Source organism: Oncorhynchus keta, chromosome 25, assembly GCF_023373465.1.
Source record: "Oncorhynchus keta strain PuntledgeMale-10-30-2019 chromosome 25, Oket_V2, whole genome shotgun sequence".
Lineage (NCBI taxonomy): Eukaryota > Metazoa > Chordata > Actinopteri > Salmoniformes > Salmonidae > Oncorhynchus > Oncorhynchus keta.
Genome location: NC_068445.1, coordinates 16532825 through 16548482, shown reverse-complemented (window position 1 = coordinate 16548482; position 15658 = coordinate 16532825). Strand labels below are relative to the sequence as shown.

At 41.6% G+C, this 15658-nt stretch overlaps 1 protein-coding gene across 2 annotated transcripts in view; it reads left to right on the top strand.

Moving 5' to 3' along the window:
* Nucleotides 1–15658, top strand: part of LOC118357924 (leucine-rich repeat transmembrane neuronal protein 4-like) — a 34996-nt gene that overhangs the window by 7105 nt on the left and 12233 nt on the right. Inside the window, exon 3 of one of the 2 annotated variants that reach the window (XM_035735229.2) lies at nt 7716–7815. The exons of the other annotated variant lie outside the window; for it this stretch is intronic. The gene's annotated coding sequence lies outside the window, so the exon portion shown is untranslated. Of the gene's footprint in view, nt 1–7715; nt 7816–15658 lie in introns of those variants that run through there. 2 annotated transcript variants of the gene reach the window in all.

Sequence of the window (15658 nt, the reverse complement as noted above, 5' to 3'; positions counted from 1 at the left end):
TCACAAGGGGTCTGAGGATCTCATCTCGGTACCTAATGGCAGTCAGGCTACCTCTGGCGAGCACATGGAGGGCTGTGCGGCCCCCCAAAGAAATGCCAACCCACACCATGACTGACCCACCGCCAAACCGGTCATGCTGGAGGATGTTGCAGGCAGCAGAACGTTCTCCACGGCGTCTCCAGACTCTGTCATGTCTGTCACATGTGCTCAGTGTGAACCTGCTTTCATCTGTGAAGAGCACAGGGCGCCAGTGGCGAATTTGCCAATCTTGGTGTTCTCTGGCAAATGCCAAGCGCCCTGCACGGTGTTGGGCTGTAAGCACAACCCCCACCTGTGGACATCGGGCCCTCATACCACCCTCATAGAGTCTGTTTCTGACCGTTTGAGCAGTCACATACACATTTGTGGCCTGCTGGAGGTCATCTTGCAGGGCTCTGGCAGTGCTCCTCCTGCTCCTCCTTGCACAAAGGCGGAGGTAGCGGTCCTGCTGCTGGGTTGTTGCCCTCCTACGGCCTCCTTCACGTCTCCTGATGTACTGGCCTGTCTCCTGGTAGCGCCTCCATGCTCTGGACACTACGCTGACAGACAGAATGTTTCTTGCCACAGCTCGCATTGATGTCTCATCCTGGATGAGCTGCACTACCTGAGCCACTTGTGTGAGTTGTAGACTCCGTCTCATGCTACCACTAGAGTGAAAGCACCGCCAGCATTCAAAAGTGACCAAAACATCAGTCAGGAAGCATAGGAACTGAGAAGTGGTCTGTGGTCACTACCTGCAGAACCACTCCTTTATTAGGGGTGTCTTGCTAATTGCCTATAATTTCCACCTGTTGTCTATTCCATTTGCACAACAGCATGTGAAATGTATTGTCAATCAGTGTTGCTTCCTAAGTTTGATTTCACAGAAGTGTGATTGGCTTGGAGTTACATTGTGTTGTTTATGTGTTCCCTTGATTTTTTTGAGCAGTGTATTTCCACGAGTCTGGGAGAGAACATATAGCCCTAGATGATGCTGTTGGTTCATGGATTGTGTTGGCCGGCTCACAGTTAGCCTACAATTATAGAAAATGTGTATTTGATTTTGATAGCCTAGTAATAGGGAATTTTTATATTTTCATAATTGATTAGCTACACAGAATATTTCACCATCCATCCCCTCTGTCTCCTTCCATCCTTACTCGAGCGCTCAGACGGGCTCTCTACAGTTATATGTTTCATTGCGAAAAACATGTTGCTATCGATGTTCCTGGAACAGATTTCACTTGGTTTCCCAAATTAAGCACTGGTTAGCTGCAAGCACAGGGTTGGAGAGCCCATGACATGCAGAGTTTGGGTTGAATATCATCTGATGCGCAGTGAGAGCATCCTCCTCAAACAGTGGTTGATGCATGGACTGAACTAAGTGTTCTTATATTTATTTTTCAGCTGCTCGTATTAAGCACAGCTCCACTTTAAAAACAAAGTAGCCTACAGGGCATCATTGAAAAACAGACCGGCGGGAAAGCTTGTAACCTCCATTCGCTATTCGAGTGCATACGGATGACATGTCTTTTTTACCCTGTCCCTGTTTGATAACGGGCCATTCTAAATTTAAACTCATTTGACATGTTAGTAAAGACAGATTAAATTGGGAAAATATGATCACGTAATGAGAGAACAGCTGTGCAGTCTGAGGCAATGATCAGAGCTCAAGTTTGTTTTGCGACATTCTCAAATCATCAATAGCCTATAGTCGCACCATGCAGCCCATATATGGTTTGATTTCTAAGACATTCTAAGGTTTGTATCATTCACAACTAAAGTTGCTAAAATAACTCTAAATCTAGCATATATAGGACCTGTTTCAAATGATCACTTTACGCTCAACATAGCCACTTCATATGCACACTCACTCCGGAATGGAAATGATTATTATTATTATTTTTTATTCAGCTAAGTTCAATTATATTATTTTCACTATAAAATCATATAATATAAAATACTGGCACCACTTTATAAGCATATCTTGTCTGATAAATGAACAAGCCTACAACCTATGGCATGGAGCATAGCCACATAACATACAGTAGGCCAATTCATCTTCTCTTCTGAATTATTTTCTTCTTCATATCACAATGTGTCTTTAGACCTGACTAAAATAAATTATAGATTTATTGTGATGTAAACTGATTTCTTAGACTTTTCTAAATGTAGATGTTCCAAAGGCACACATCAGCGGCTTGTAGGCTATGCAGCTTCTAGGCTATGCAGCTTCTAGGCTATGCAGCTTCTAGGCTATGCAGCTTCTAGGCTATGCAGCTTCTAGGCCTATGCATGGAGGTGTGGAGATGCTAAACTTGTTTATGTTCATTAGCGGTCATATACCTTGAGATCGGCAGTCTTTTGAATGACAATAACCGGCTGACAAAATGTCATGACTGCCACAGCCCTAGTCTAGAGTTTTACCTGGTTAGATTACCAGAGAATTCTATTTGCCCCACCACTCTGGGACCTCTGGTGCCACCTCTGGAATGTTAAAAGTAATGTCATCCATTATTAAGTGCACAGGTGCAGAATAGCTTCTAGTCTGGAGGACGTCCTCACTATCTAGCTTTCATATGAGAATGTGGTATGGGAACACTAAATGGAGGACTTAGTTAGGGGCTCTGCTGGCTAGAATAACGAATAGATGAAAAGAGCAGAGGGTTTTCCTCATCTCTGTTATCCCTTGTCCTCTCTCCTCAAGGGGCAGCCAGAGCGGCTGGAAATGTAATAGGATATCTTATATGCCAAACATTACTATGCAGAGTGAGTATAAACACAGGAGAAATGTCCTATTAATATGAGACAATTAAGATTTTAATGACATGTTGGGCACATTCCATTTCCAGGTGGAAACATTTCAAGTCCCAATAGCCCTACTTTCTTGTCTCCACATTCTACTTTTGCCCTCCCCCTGACTTTGTAATGTAAACGCTGGCAGTTCATGTTTTCAAGATGCTATCTCAAGGATTGGGGAGTCATTCAGTACGGAGGGAGATTTCATGACAGAGAAAACACCAGAATTTCTCTGTCCTCTTTGGCACCGCTGGTCTTTTTCTGTCTCAAGTATCACTTTGAAATCAAGGAAAGTGTTTCTGTATTGTAGACGTTGATTCGATTTAAAGAAATGTGGTTAGAGTATGGCTGAATCAGACACAGGTAGACAGCATCCTCCGAATATTCCTCAACAGTACTCAATTACTAGTGCATGATACCATTATTCAGATGAATATTTTAATCTGAATGGAGATGTCATGACCCAGTCCTAGATACTGATCACTTTTCTTGAAAGGAAATCTATTTGACTGATAATGATGGACCCATTGTTAATTTAACCAGGCAAGTCAGTTAAGAACAAATTCTAATTTACAATGACAGCCTACCTGGGAACAGTGGGGTTAACTGCCTTGTTCAGGGGCAGAATGACAGATTTGTACCTTGTCAACTCGAGGATTCAATCCAGCAACCTTTTGCAACCGCTCTAACCACTAGGCTACCTGCCGTTTACAGGTGCGTGTCGTTGTCTAGCATTTTTACCTCATTTAACCTCACAGTCACAGCTTCTTACAGCTTATAGTACATCAATATACATCAATTTTGGCAATGGAAAATGTTATATTCCCAACTCTTTTTGTAAGGAAGAATCAGAATCAGATCCAGAACTTTAATTATGGGTACCAGTAAACCTGTTGTCACTCATTTTCATTATAATTTACTTTGATAAGGTTTTGTACATCAGTGGTCCTGACATCTTCAGCTTTTTGTGGAGCTCAGGGACCTCATGTGACTTTATTGCTCTTCTGCGCTCCATCCATGTCGTTGTCATGTGCTCCATTTAGTTTTGTTGTGACATTACATTTTGTAATGACACAAGGGCTGACCAATTCTGATCGTTTTTTCCACTAATTGGTCTTTTGACCAGTCACATCAGATCTTTTCACATCAGATATTATTCAGAGCTGATTGGTCAGAAGACATATTAGTGAATAAAAGATCAGAACTGGACTGCCTGTCCTCCAGCCACTGTGAGAATGGATGGAGGTGGATAGGGAGGAAAGGGAGAGAGATCAATATTGCATCTTCTGTAAAACATTCTCCGCACAAATAAATCAGCGGGTGAGATTATCCTTGGAGCAGAGAACAGATGCATTTAATCAATTGGAGATCAGAATTTTGTATCGATCTCTCTCCGTATGCTTGTTGGACATTATTGAACTGGCCTGTTTCTGGCAATTCTTCTGGATCTCAGTCAATCCCTATCTCTTTCTGGGGGATTGAAGACCAGCATCCAGGAAGTATGGAGGGCATGGTTAGCAAGAGACTGGTAGACTATCCAGTGAGAGTTAACATAAGAGTTAAGGAAGAAGTTAAGTTGTTAAAATAAATACATTTGCACCCAAATAAACAGACATAATGAAATACAGTGCGACCATCTGTGTACTAATGATCAAGAATGAGATGAGTGAGAGACAAGCTGGTTTGTGTATGTGTGCGTGCATGTGTGCATTAGTGCGTGTGTGAAATTGAGTCATCTTGACATTAAGTCTGGTTTCATTCACAGTTGAAGGTCAATTCTTGAACATAAATTGTTTTGATATTCGTAAAAACTATTTGATTGAAATGTATTGTTGCAGATTGGCAGAGTGTGCCACCACAGAGACGTAATGGGGCCCTGTGAGAGCCAAGGCTAAAAGGCTAATTGGTCGTTCTCCAATGATTGATGTCAAGGTTGTCTGGACATGCCAAATTAGTAGTGCCCACGGCGAGAGGTTGGGTAATGGCTCATGAGACAGGGTGTAGCCTTGAAGCTTACACAGAATTGCTTTGGGAGAAGCGAGACACAAGATGTCACTCAAAATGTTGTCAGATACCATGAGGCTGATTCATGGAGGGACTTTTGACTTTTTGGGTATGCTGCCCCCGTAGGTTCAATTGATTTCATCACACTCAGACAGGTGCTCATGGCAACCTCATTCTCTGTTCTTTTGATCAAAAGAAACTGAAGTGGGAGAGGTGAGGTTGTCTACAGTTGAATTAAACCATCTAAACTTAAGTTGATAAAGCGCAAGTTCTCACAGAATGTTGTAGGCCTGTTCTGTTATTACATAATTATGAGTATGCATTACTGAATACACATCAGCTAGCACCCATTATATACCCAATACAGAATTCTGAGCTACTAAATCTGAAGCCTACAGTACATAGTATGAAGGAAAGATTGGGAGCTAAATATTGGAGTTAGTGTCATGATTTAATGGCTGGCCTAGACACTGGCACCTAATGAAACCAGCTGACTGAGTTGAGACTAGCCTTAAAATTGACCACCTGCCTGGGTACGACTGTAACTTCCTCAGGAGAGACTGAGTTATAGCTACCTCCCTCTCTCTCTCTCTCTCCCTCTCTCTCTCTCTCTCTCTCTCTCTCTCTCTCTCTCTCTCTCTCTCTCTCTCTCTCTCTCTCTCTCTCTCTCTCTCTCTCTCTCTCTCTCTTTTTAACCTTCCTCCCTCTCTCTTTAACCTTCCTCCTTCTCTTGCTCCTGCTCTCCTTGTGAATCAGCAGACAGGACCCAGAGTGCAGATCTACAAACGGGGGCTGGTAGCTGGCTCTGGGGAGATGTTAAGTTCATGGCTTACACCGTGGCTCATTAATACTATGTGTGAGACAAGCAGCGTGTTCAAATTGGCTGAAAGCTGAACAAACATTGTGCTTTTTGTTATTCGATTGTGTTTCAGAGAGCCTGACATAAAAGGGTAAGAAAGGTGTCCTGATGCTAAATTAGTTTTTTCTTGTTTTTGTACTTGCAGTTCAAAATGTGCACTTGCACTGATATTTGATACTTGGACCCCCATGTCACTGTTGCTCTCAAACAAGACTGCAAGGAATACAAACCAGCAATGTGTTGTTTAGGAATCTTTTAGTTGTTTGGGCTCAATTTCATTCGCTTGAATTTACTTGTATTGCATTGGCTAGTTATTTTGATGACATTGTACATTTGTCCTCAACGGGGTCTGATTCTTCACAGAGGTTGTCTCATCACTGTCTCAGCCACAATGAGGAAAAAGTTCACCAGGCTGGCAGAGATGTTCCGTGGGCAAGAAGTTCAATTACTTCATTTGTCATGCAGCAATAAATGACAAATTAAGTGTCTGGCACCGGCTACTGCTTGGGGATGGCTGCATCAGAATACTAATGTGTGTGTGTGTGGGGTGGGGGGGTGGGGGTTCGCTTGGGGTGGGGGGTCGCTTAGCTATGATGAAATGGATCTTCAGTCCTTATCACATGTTCAATTGTAGTGTTCTCTTCAATAGACCCATTCAAATCCTTTCTGCCTCGCTAGAGTATGTACACAACACTAACAACCAGTAACTATGCCAGTCAGGGATAGGTCTTCCTAACCTTTTTGAAATGTCAGTATAATGTTGTGATATTTCTCTGTCTATATAGACTAGGATAATGATGGGGGCTTCTGTGTGTGTGGGTGTGATAGAGAAAATGTTGATTTGAGGAGAGGAGATTAATGGTCAATCCCTAATCTGCTTGTGTTATTTATTTCTGAAAGCCCTGTTGGATAATCAAACTGTGGCAAAAATGGATCCATTCAACCTTGTAATCAATTACATTTAGTGCCCCCAATCCTGCATGGCTGAAAGAACAGCTGTAGAGCCGTGTTTCATCCAAACGCCAGTCAGCAGCCTGAGCCTCACAAGTACTGACACACCATAATACACAGGTCCTGAATCAGCATGTTCAAAGGGATCTCTTTGAAGATGATTTCCAGGTTCTAGCTATAAAGCTCGATCTGTTCCCTTCTCTTCTCTATTACTCTCCTCCCTTTGTCATCTGATTTACTGGTGGCTTTTACTTTTACTATGTTATGTCTATGAGACCAGGCTAAGGAGAAAGGCCCACATCTTCACATCAGATTTGTATAATGGCAGGCCTGTGGGGATAGATTCAGTTATATGAGAGATCAGCAGTGCACCAACACTGAGCTGTGTGATGATCTATCTACCTGTTGACAACCTGCTGGCTGTGCCTTCATCTAGCATAGTATTCATGCCAGAATACTGATTTGTCAGATGTTTGAAGCAACACTGAAACCACAGTTCTTCAAACAGACAAAAATGTCAAAACCTTGTTCTGTTTCTGAGAACAGTGTTATTACTGGTTTGTAGCAAGTTATCTGGGTGTTGTCCTTATACTGCTTAAAGTGAGCTTCCACAGTATCCTGGCTGGAAAAGTAATTTCAACAGCCGTCACTGCTGATGTAGCCTGTTGTCAGTGGGAGCCTCCTTATATCAGTGTCAGACCATTCTTCTATGGTAACATTTTATCAGGCCAACAGCTGGCTGCCTCATCTCCTGTCTGCTCACATTTTCAGCCACATCAATATTGAAAGAGTGTGCTCAAGTCCAGGGCCTGTCTCATAGCACTTACACAGTTGTTTGGCCTCCTGCTCTTGCTCCAAGAAACAAGCACAAATAAGTTGCCTCAGGATCAACCAAATCTGATCTGACTGAGAGGTTCATTTTCACACGTGGTCTCTGCTGGAAAATATATTCTATGTGAAATAACAGAGAAAGAGATGATGACAGAATGAATGAAACCCTACAATGTGAACCAGTAGCATGTTTTACATAGCAATTTATTGCAGTTTTCTCCTAAATAACTATCATCCTTTCTCAATCTTTTAGGTGAAGCTCAGTTCATCTGTGTCCAGAACCTGAGGATAATTTAAGAGAATGTTAGAAGCCCATCTAACCCTCATCCCCTGTCACACATACAATTTTCTACAGCCTCAGAGTAAGATTTATAGTCCTGTACTGTTATCACCATGGAAACTGAAGCGTGGTGAAAGGCCTGGTAGTGTGGAGGAGCTGACAATACATCACAACAAGATGAAAGAGGGATTTCTTCAACACACAAACTTTTCTCCCAACTCTCTGTTGAAATAAAATATTGTATTCTTCGTTCTTTACAGTTATGTTGCTTACAGTTTCTTGTTGTTCTTTTAATATATATACAGTTTTTAAATATAAATTTAAACAACAAAGCAAAATGAAAAAGCAAATAAACAGAAACAACACAACCACCCTACCTGATACATACCCCCCCATCAACACATAAAAGACATAGTCGCTTCGCATTTCAATACACATACACTGTGTACAAAACATTAAGTACAAATCTAAATTCTATTTGTCACATACACATGTTAAGCTGATGATATTGAGGGTGTTACGAATACAGGTGAAAGCTATGCTCCCTTATTGATGTCACTTGTTATATCCACTTCAATCAGTGTAGATGAAGGGGAGGAGACAGGTTAAAGAAGAAGCCTTGAGACTATTGAGACAGGAATTGTGTATTTGTGCCATTCAGGTTTTAAAAAACCATCATGGTTTTAAAACTCACCTCACTGTGATGATCAATTTGAAGAAAGAAGTTCAACAGCAGATTGAAACTGAGTGTAAAACATGGTCTTTGTTGATGTTGTTTAAAAGCCAAACACAACAAAATGGACAGCGCTTTCTAAGGTGATGGTTCATTCAAAACACCCAAACGCATTGTCACGACTCAGGATAAGACCCAGATGCAGACACAGGAGGCGGCTAGTACGATTCGCAGATCATTTATTAAAACATCGGAGGCAGGCAAATGGCAGATCGAGGGCGGGCAGAGGTTTGTAAACCAGTTCAGAGTCAGGCAGGCAGGATCAGGACAAGCAGAAAGGTCAGAACCAGGAAGACTAGAAAAACTTGAGAACAAGAAAAAACGGGAAACGCTGGTATGACCTGACAATACAAGAGGAACTGGTAACAGACAAACAGAAAATACAGATATACAGTGGGAATTTTTTACTGCCGATTTTGCAGGTTTTCCTACTTACAAAGCATGTAGAGGTCTGTAATTTCTATCATAGGTACACTTCAACTGTGAGAGACAGAATCTAAAACAAAAATCCATAAAATCACATTGTATGATTTTTAAGTAATTCATTTGCATTTTATTGCATGACATAAGTATTTGATCACCTACCAACCAGTAAGAATTCCAGCTCTCACAGACCTGTTAGTTTTTCTTTAAGAATCCCTCCTGTTCTCCACTCATTACCTGTATTAACTGCACCTGTTTGAACTCGTTACCTGTATAAAAGACACCTGTCCACACACTCAATAAAACAGACTCCAACCTCTACACAATGGCCAAGACCAGAGAGCTGTGTAAGGACATCAGGGATAAAATCGTAGACCTGCACAAGGCTGGGATGGGCAACAGGACAATAGGCAAGCAGCTTGGTGAGAAGGCAAAAACTGTTCGAAAATGGAAGAACTTCAAGATGACGGTCAATCACCCTCGGTCTGGGGCTCCATGCAAGATCTCACCTCGTGGGGCATCAATGATCATGAGGAAGGTGAGGGATCAGCTCAGAACTACACGGCAGGACCTGGTCAATGACCTGAAGAGAGCTGGGACCACAGTCTCAAAGAAAACGATTCGTAACACACTACACTGTCATGGATTAAAATCCTGCAGCGCACGCAAGGTCCGCCTGCTCAAGCCAGCCCATGTCCAGGCCATCTGAAGTTTGCCAATGACCATCTGGATGATCCAGAGGAGGAATGGGAGAAGGTCATGTGGTCTGGTGAGACAAAAATAGAGCTTTTTGGTCTAAACCCCATTCACCGTGTTTGGAGGAAGAAGATGGATGAGTACAACCCCAAGAACACCATCCCAACCGTGAAGCATGGAGGTGGAAACATAATTCTTTGGGGATGCTTTTCTGCAAAGGGGACAGGACGACTGCACCGTATTGAGGGGAGGATGGATGGGGCCATTTATCGCGAGATCTTGGCCAACAACCTCCTTCCCTCAGTAAGAGCATTGAAGATGGGTCATGGCTGGGTCTTCCAGCATGACAATGACCCGAAACACACAGACAGGGCAACTAAGGAGTGGCTCCGTAAGAAGCATCTCAAGGCCCTGGAGTGGCCTAGCCATTCTCCAGACCTGAACCCAATAGAAAATCTTTGGAGGGAGCTGAAAGTCCGTATTGCCCAGCGACAGCCCCAAAACCTGAAGGATCTGGAGAAGGTCTGTATGGAGGAGTGGGCCAAAATCCCTGCTGCAGTATGTGCAAACCTGGTCAAGAACTACAGGAAACGTATGATCTCTGTAATTGCAAACACAGGTTTCTGTACCAAATATTAAGTTCTGCTTTTCTGATGTGTCAAATACTGCAAATTAAATTACAAAATGCAAATTAATTACTTAAAAATCATACAATGTGGTTTTCTGAATTTTTGTTTTAGATTCTGTCTCTCACAATTGAAGTGTACCTATGATACCAAATTATAGACCTCTACATGCTTTGTAAGTAGGAAAACCTGCAAAATCGGCAGTGTATCAAATACTTGTTCTCCCCACTGTAAATACACAGGGGATAATGGGGGAAAATGGGAGACACCTGGTGGGGGTGGAGACAAGCACAAGACAGGTGAAACAGATTAGCGTATGAAAACGCATGTTTTGTTTGTTTGGTTTCCCAAATGAAGCACTGGGTAGCTGAAGGAACAGGGTTGGAGAGCCCATGACATGCAGAGTTTAGGATGAATATCACCTGTCGCGCAGCAGGAGCATACTTCTCAAACAGTGGTTGATGTGTGGAGTGAAATAACTATTCTTATCTTTATTTTCTCAGCCACTCATATTAAGTAAGCACAGCTTGGCTATAAAAATGAAGTAGCCTAGCCTAGGCATCATTGAAAATAGGACCTGTAGAAAAGCTTGCGGATTCCATTTGCTAATCGAGTGCATATGGACTGACATGTCTTTTTTATCTTTCCCCTGTTCCTGCACATTTAATAATGTGCCATTATAAATCTAAACAAATTATACATATTGGTGAAGACAAGATTAAATTGAGAATAGTCTGATGGGTAAAAATATGATCACTTAAGAGAACAGCTGTGCAACCTGAGGCAAGGAATAGAGTACAAGCTTTTTTCTCGACTTTCTCAAATCATCAATAGCCTATTAGTCGCATCATGCAGCCCATATACTGTATGTTTTGATTTCTAAGAAATTCTAAGGTGTAATGGGATCCTGTGTGTAGCTGGTGTAGAGAGTCAGGCACAGGACCGCAGAAATGAGCGGCGGGTGAACTCTGTGTAATGGTCCAACGCCGCGTTTCCCTCACTCCCTACGGCGTTGGCCCACTCCAGGGCTTTGCCTGAGAGGCGGGAGACGAGGGCGGACACGCTCTCACGTCCCGAAGGAGCCGGGTGGACGGTCGCCAGGTAGAGCTCCAGCTGTAGTAGGAACCCCTGGCATCCGGCAGCCGTCCCATCATACTCCCTCGGGAGCGCGAACCGAATCCCACTGGGACCGGGTGAAGGAGAGGTGGACAGTGGGGTCGGTGGTAGTGGGGCTGGTGGAGGCGCTGGAAATCCTCCTCTTCTCTCCCAACGATCCATTGTCTGCAGCACGCGATCCATGGTGGTGCCCAGACGTTGCAACATGGTCGCGTGCTGCTGGACGTGCTCCTCTACTGCCACAGGGAGGGTGTCTGCTCCTGCTGACTCCATTGGGTTGGTGAGTGATTCTGGAATGGGGTCCTGTGTGTAGCTGGAGAGTCAGGCGCAGGACAGCAGAAATGAGTAATCAACGTACTTTACTAAAAATACAAGGCAAATATACGAGCCCACAATAACAGACTGATCTACAAAGAACAATCACTCACAAACAAACATGGGGAACAGAGGGTTAAATAATAAACAGGTAATTAGGTGAGTGAAACCAGGTGTGTAAGACTAAGACAAAACAAATGGAAAATGAAAAGTGGATCGGCGGTGGCTAGAAGGCCGGTGATCAAAGGGTATGGATACTTTCTGAAGGCACTGTAACTGCTTTGGGAGATTCATTTTAGATTACAGAATATCCACTGATCCATGGAAATGGCCCAAACTGATCCATAAAAGTGATCCTTTGAAACAAGTCCTATGCACTAAATGTAGAGTTATTTGGCAACTTAAGTTGTGAATGATGCAAACCTTATGTCACGACTTCCGCCGAAGTCGGTCCCTCTCCTTGTTCGGACAGAACAAGGATCACTTTTATGTTTAGCATAGCCACTTGTAATGTGCATACAATGATATCACATGTTGTTCTCCACCAATTTCTATTCCCCGAATTGAGCCATGAGTTCTAATTATTTATGCTACAGGTTCCGTAGTTAGAGAAAATAAATAACTGGACAGAGGGCATCCCTGTCTTGTCCTTGTTGATAACTTCAATGCATCAGAGATTTGTCCATTTGTTCTTATATCGTGCCTTCAAAAAGTATTAACACCCCTTAACTTTTTCCACATTTTGTTGTGTTACAGCCTGCATTTAAAATGTATTTCATTGAGATTTTGTGTCCCTGGCCTACACATAATACCCCATAATGTCAAAGTGGAATTATGTTTTTGCAAATTAATTACAAAATGAAGTCAATAAGAGTCAATAAGTATTCAACCCCTTTGTAAAAGCAAGCCTAAATAAGTTCAGGAGTAAAAATGTGCTTAACAAGTCATATAAGTTGCATGGACAATAGTAGTGTTTAACATGATCTTTGAATGACTACCTCATCTCTGTATCCCACACATACAATTATCTGTAATGTCCCTCAGTCGAGGAGTGAATTTCAAACACAGATTCAACAACAGAGATCAGAGAGGTTTTCCAATGCTTAGTAAAGAAGGGCACCGATTGGTAGGTCGGTAAAAATAAAATAAAGCAGACAATGTGTATCCCTTTGATCATGGTGAAGTTATTAATTACAGTTTGGATGGTGTATCAATGCACCCAGTCACTACAAAGATGCAGGCGTCCTTCCTAACTAAGTTGCCAGAGAGGAAGGAAACCGCTCAGGGATTTCACCTTGAGGCCAATGGTGACAGAGTTTTAATGGCTGTGATAGGAGAAAACTATGGCTGGATCAACAACATTGTAGTGACCTAATTGTGAAAAGGAGGAATATAAATATTCCAAAACATGCATTCTGTTTGCAATAAGGCACTAAAGTAAAACTGCAAAAACGGTGGCAAAGAAATGAACTTTATGTCTTGAATACAAAGTTTTTGGGGCTTATCCAACACAACACATCACTGAGTACCACACTTCATATTTTCAAGTATGGTGGTGGCCTTATGTTATGGGTATAGTTCTCATCGGCAAGGGCTAGGGAATGTTTTGGGATAAAAATACATGGAATAGAGCTAAGCACAGGCAAAATCCTAAAGGAACACCTGGTTCAGTCTGCTTTCCAACAAACACTGGGAGACAAATTCACCTTTCAGCAGGAAAATAACCTAAAACACAAGGCCAAATATAGACTGGAGTTTCTTACCAATATTACATGGAATGTTCCTGAGTGGCCTTAGTTACAGTCTTGACTTAAATTGGCTTGATAATCTATGTCAAGACTTGAAAATGTCTGTCTAGCAATGATCAACAACCAACTTAACAGAGCCTGAAGAATTTGAAAAACAAATAGTGTGCAAAACTCTTAGAGACTTGCTCAGAAAGACTCACAGCTGTAATCACTGTCAAAGGTCATTCTAACATGTATTTACCCAGGGGTGTGATTACTTATGTAAATTCAATATTTCTGCATTTAATTTGGAACACATTTGCTAAGATTTCTAAAAACATGTTTACACTTTGTCATTATGGGGTATTGTATGTATAAAAATCTATTTGAATCCATTTTAAATTCATGCTTTAACACAACAAAATGTGGAATAAATCAAAGGGTATGGATACTTTCTGAAGGTACTGTAACTGCTTTGGGAGATTCATTTTAGATTACAGAATATCCACTGATCCATGGAAATGGCCCAAACTGATCCATGGAAATGTCCCAAACTGATCCATGGAAATGGCCCAAACTGATCCATGTAAATGGCCCAAACTGATCCATGGAAATGGCCCAAACCAGCCGTTCTTCTAAATGTATCTCTACTGCAGGGCAGGTGAATTTTTTTTTTAAAAATGCAGCAACAAATGATTTTATTTTTTATTTTTTCTATTCTCTCAACATAGTGGTAGGATGGCTAGAGAATGTACTCTACAAGAGAGTTATTGACTAGAGTCATTGTACCTTGAGCAGGCTTGAATCCACCGAAATTGAAAAAGCAATGTGTTTGTGCCCTCTTGAAAAAGCCAGTTTTATTTGATCTGTTAAACACGTTTGCAGTGATTATAAATACTTTGCAGATGTAGGATTCTAATTTTATTACCCTGTTGTTGCCCATATGTCTGCACATATGTGACATAGTACGCAATTGTTGGGGACCACTTTTGGCTCGTGAGTGCTACTTTTAGATCTACTGGCTAAAAAGTATACAAGAGTACCGGAGAATCTCTTTAAACTGTTCATTCCATTGTTTTGTTTGTGCATGCCTTATGCTAGATTCATCAGAGCATTGGAGTTTAGCTTTCTTACCCCTTTGCTCTGTAAATAATATGTGATGAGCCTGAGCCTGTCACACTGTGAGAGTACTGGTATTGTAGCTATATGTTTAGTGATGGTGACTCACCCAGAGAGTCATTCCTTATCCTCTGCAGCTGAAATGGCTTATTTTCTAAAGAAGGCATGTGTGGGCACCACTGTTTTCAAAATCATTTCTAGCTCTCAATGGCTTGTAGTTAATCTTATCTGTTCACCTTTCTCTCTTTTCAATCAACAGCCTTTCTTGTCTCAGAGGACAGTGATGTTCATGTGGATTTCCTCAAGATATTCTGACCCATGTGTTTAGACACTGACAAGTTCATGACCTTGCCTACTGACCAACCATAGAGCCTTTCTAAGGTTTATCCAAAGGGTGATTATTGACAGTGCATCTGACGAGCTGCAGATCCAGGTTATATCTGTATACCGTATTAGAGAAGCTTCTATCATAGGAGAGATATTCCCTCATTTATTTGAACAAGTAGAAATCATAGTCAACCACAACCAGTGCTCTTTCAGCCAGAACAGAGGGGATTGCATTAATATTATTCCTTAGAAGTTAATGTTTCTACTGGTTATTTACTTATCATTTTGCACTTACTAAAGTATCTCTGATTTGCAACATTAGCTTGATATCCCATCTAGAGACAGCCAGCCTGATAAACCATAGAAATACATTAGGAAATGAAATGGTCTGTTCCTGGCACACTAATGTGCATTCAGCTGGTTTTTCTCCATGCATACACTACAGACCTTCACCCCTTGTTTCCTCCGAAAGTATTGAAACCTACTCTCTTTCTTAGTGAGAGAGGGAGAAGGAGTACAATTTCTGGAGAATGGAAAACTAAGCTATTCCCTAACCATGTACTATTGTAACATTAGTTTCTCTGGATTTTTAAAATATTTTTTTAAAAATGCACAGCCCAAAAGAAGTACCTTTATTTGAGCATTTGAATGGTTATTTGTAAAAACCAAATAGTCGACCAAATTATATTTGAAAGTATGTATTTTCTTTCAAATACTTATTTCAAATACTATTTTCAGATACCTGGGTCAGTGTATTTGTGTATTTTCAAATCTTAAGTTGATTTCCAAGTACATTCCAACATTCAACTACTTGTTTTTTAAAAATAAAGGTTA